This window comes from Diachasma alloeum, unplaced genomic scaffold, assembly GCF_001412515.2.
Source record: "Diachasma alloeum isolate Michigan unplaced genomic scaffold, Dall2.0 Dall_scaffold_00210, whole genome shotgun sequence".
Lineage (NCBI taxonomy): Eukaryota > Metazoa > Arthropoda > Insecta > Hymenoptera > Braconidae > Diachasma > Diachasma alloeum.
Genome location: NW_021680375.1, coordinates 1,748,935 through 1,753,604, shown reverse-complemented (window position 1 = coordinate 1,753,604; position 4,670 = coordinate 1,748,935).

Genomic DNA, 4,670 nt, shown 5'->3' with positions numbered 1-4,670 from the left:
ATCCATTCACTAGCGAACAATTGAAGAAAAACGTTCTACGAGGTCTAAAAATTGCATTTTCGGACTTTTTGGATCATACTCTGTCGATATACCACAAAATATCCAAGATTTGAATTCGAACGATTACAAAACTTCCATTCGGAAGCAAAAAAATACATTAAAAAAAGCCGATCGGATAATTATCCCAAAGAATTATTGCGTGACCAGAAAAACGTCAAGAGCGTAGCAAAAACTTTCGGATCAAATAATAACACAAATAAAATCCCAATATCGTCATTGATTTCTCAGAGCGAAGAATTCTCGCAGTTTCCTGCGAGACTCAATGCTTTCCGAGAACAAATCCTCTTCGTTCTCTCCTGCGGTGAATACCTCACGCAAATCGACGTGCGAGCGCGCACGCCTGCGCGTGGGCTGTAGGAACAGTGAAGAAAAGAGTGCGTGAGAGAGAAAGATGCCGCTGGCCGTGATGGGGAGGGGGAGGGGAGAAATTGCCCGCAGGAGCAGGAGTCAGGTGGTCCACCTGCGTGTGTCTCCTCTTTCTCCGCCTTGCCACGTAACCCTGACTCTGTAGTCACCGGTAATGCGAAAGAATTTCTTGAACATTGCATCACAAATTTATCCCCCGAAAAAAAATGTCATATTTTCGACGTAACATCAATTGAAAATCAATTTTTTACGGAGAATTGCGGATGGGGATTTTGCATATTACAAAATTCCCTCTCTAACGGTTCACACCGGTGGGTTTGAAGGTCCTTGAACTGGTGCGATGGAGAAATGAGTTTCATGGTAATTTCGGAGTCGTTAAGAATTAGGTGAAGTTTTAGAACTAGTTTTATTGTATTTTTTGTTACTAATTGCTTTGTATATGGGGTTGAATTATTTATTTGGGTGAATTTAAATAGATAAATAATATTTTGCATATTCTCAAGGATTCTCTGAAGATTTTGAATTTCGTCGCAAAAACCCCGATTGAAAGCTAAAAATACAGACTTCGTGGGGTTAGAAGGGCGTAAGGGAACGCCCTTAACTGAAGGACTTTGTTTTCCTTTCCCTCCTTGGTCTCTCATTCCCCCCCCCTCTCCATCATAAAAAATATATTGTTCATAAACGATCGTCTTGTTTACTTGTTTTAAAAGAAATAATTTAATTATATCAAATGAACAATTTATCAATCACACTGCAGATTCAACCATTTTCGATCATCAAATTTGTTAATTAAATTGCATTGCATAAATTTCAAAAAATCATGAATATTCAGCGTCATTTAAATTACATTTTGTACAAAATGATTTTTTTTTAACATTCGTTGTTTATAAATAAATTATTGAAATTGTTTAAACCTTCGGAAACTTCATCTTTTTACGCATGAAATCCATTTGTAATGAAATTTGTGATAAAAGTTTGAATATGAATAAAGTTGCGATCCTCAACAAATGATTTTCACGGTGGAAAATTGATTGCTTATAAATTATTTATAGACAATACTCCTAGGTCCGGTTGCACTAGCTCCGGGTAACGAAAACGTCAGATAAGAAAAAAAGTAAATTTGGATGTTTGATGGATTATTTTACCCAGGAGAGTATCTCAAATTTATCCCAGGAACAAAAAATAAAATTTAATCCCAAGGTTAAATCAGTGTTAATTCAAATGGGGCTACAGGTTAAATAAAAAATTACTCTTCGGGTCAAATATTGATAAATTATGATCCTTACGATATAATTGACCCCGAGGATAAATTTTACCCTGGGGTTTACTTGGATAACAGGGCTTGGTGCAACCGGGCCCTAATTCTCAAAAATTGCATTTTTAAAATTATTTCATCAATTTTCTTTGAAAAGTAAACTTTCTAATTTTCTTTTAGATTTTTAAAATGTTTTCTAACGGTTCTACATCGACAGTCAAATTCAGACCTGTAAAGTTTAAATAATAAAATCACTGTAAAATGTCCGGAAACATGAGGACAAATAGAGCTCAAATGAAAACTCTGACGTTTGATTACAAAAGGAGAAAAATATTTCACTGGAGAAAAAATAGCCAAAGTACTTGAATATCTCTCTATATAATAAAAAAATAAGCCCAAAAATTCAGGCGATGCTCAAAATTCAGGCGACGCTTGATTCGACCCTGTGGCGACAGATGCGGCCCTGGGGCGACACTGACGCGGCCCTGGGGCGACACTGATGTGGCCCTGGGGCGACACTGATTCGGCCCTGGGGCGACACAGATGTGGTCCTGGGGCCGACCTGACGTGATTCGAGTCGACCCGACGTAACCCGAGCCGACGTGACCCCAACCGACCTGACGTGACCTGATGTGACTCAAGCCAACCCAATCCTGACAGGTCACAGGGTGATTTTATATATAGTTCTCTCTATATAATAAAAAAATAAGGGTAAAATTTAAGACAATTCAGGCGACGCAAAAATTCAGGCGACACCAAAATTCAGGCGACGCCTAAAGGTGGGGGGGGGGGGGGNGCGAAGCGAGCAGGGGGCTAAGCCCCCTAGTCCTTAATATTATTGCACTCGTGAAAAAAAAATTGACATTAGGAATTTGTCGGTTAGTCGATTTAGAAGTGCTTTTCTGGGGGTGTCCCGCAGGTCTAATAGACGAATCCATTATGCTTACGACACTTCCATATGAAAAAATTATGAGTAATGAAAGGGCGTATCTGATAGTGATTAACATCAGATAACTGTACCTCCGGTACATAGCGCTTTTTGATTCCAAGTTTCAAATCAAGTAGTTTTGACACTGATGAATATTACAGTATGGGAAGGTCGTAAGTCAAACTCAGAATGGAAAAGAGTATAGAAAAAGATAGAAATGTGGAGTTTCGACTGCGTGAGGGTTTCAATTTTTCGTAACTAGAACGGCGCGAGTGTGCTCATACGCATTTTTCTATTGAACGTTTTCTATTGAACATGTCAATAGAATCTGCCAAAAACTAATAGTTTAATAGAAATTCAATAGAATTTTCTAACGAATTCGATAGGTTTTTCTATTAAATTCGCGGACCCTGCTTGCACGGATTCACATTTTCGCCACTCGATAGTAGCTCCTTGGGAGAGATAGGGCTCGCAACCTACTTACACGGGTTCCCGTCCGATAGATACACTGATAGAATGATTCATTTACTCCAAACGAGATTCGTTAACTATTAATGAATGGTACAGTTGAATATGACCAAATGAATATTTGTTAATAGTTAACGAATGGTTCATTTGAACGGCGAAAGTCAAGTCAAACAAGGCACCTCAAATATACATTCGTTAACTATTAACGAATGAACATTTGGTGAGACCGAATAGACCCTAACCCCCAACCAAAATCCATTCGTTAACAATAACTAATCCGTTCTATCAGTGTAGAGTATTCGAGTTCTTGACTTCCCAATAGTTTCATGCTAATGACTGAGGTCTTCCATGGTTTCCGTCAGTCCAGGCCAAATGGGTGCAGTCGTGCAAGTCGGCCCATGGTAACGCAGAGTGGGGAAACATGGGAGGTAAAAAGAGGAAGGAGCGGCAGGCAGGGTGCGGGTGTCAAATCGAGAATTGTACATCGATAACATCAAAGTAAGAAATACATTAAAAAAAATAGTTCCATGTTAAACAAAAAATTCTCCATGAGAGCCCACGTATAAGAAACGACTCCAATCGTTAATAACTTGAAAAGGAAATCTGAAAACATTTCAGAAAAATTCATAGTTAATTCAATTGTGATTATAAATATTCTATATGAATTCCAGATGAATGTTATTATTTACATTGTTCGCACGAAACACCTTAATGTCAATAATACAACCCTGAAAGATTCTCGCAGAATGTTTTCAATTTTCTAGCATCCGTTAGCCTGAAAAAAATTGCAAACATAAATTAACAAATAAAAGCCCCGAACCCAAGGGAACCAAGATTTCGAGCACGTATTATGGCAATGTCTAAAATTTGAACGTGACAGAATCAAATTGTTAGGCAGGCTGAAAAAATTTAGTTGCTTTTCTCCCTATACTGCAAAAAAATTCTTAGATGGAGATAACCACAAATATATCGAAGAAATCTGTAAATACCTAAAAGAATGTAAATTGCAAGTATAAATAAGTTGTAAAAATAAGTTGTGTAAATAGATATTTTGTATAACGACAGTGTAAATAACTCGGCATAATAGTTCCATCACTATAAATAATAAATAAAAAAAAACCCAAGGGAAACTCTCATTCAGGGATAGCCAAATTTGTAATATTTTATTACGGTTAAATATTGTAGCCCTTAATTGAATAACATCACTATTGAAATTTTTTGAGTACTTAAGTATCATCAATTCACATATTCAAATTTTCAACTATTCTATCAATCAATAATTGAGGTAGGAAGATTGATGATTATTTGTGAAATTTGAATTATTCACTTAGTAGTAAATTTACTGTTTCATATTAACAAATTTTAAATAGATCATTATTCGTAAAAAATCTGATTATCAATATTATATTATTTGAAAATTTGAATCAACATATTTCAAACCTTCATTAATGTAAGGGTCAAATTCTTGTAATATTACAGAAATTTAATATCGATGGGGATCCCTGCCCTCATTATCCTTTTCATTCAGTCCCAATAATACAAATTGCAAAACCCCTGTGATCCGCCGGTAATTTCCCTACGACCCCCCCCCCC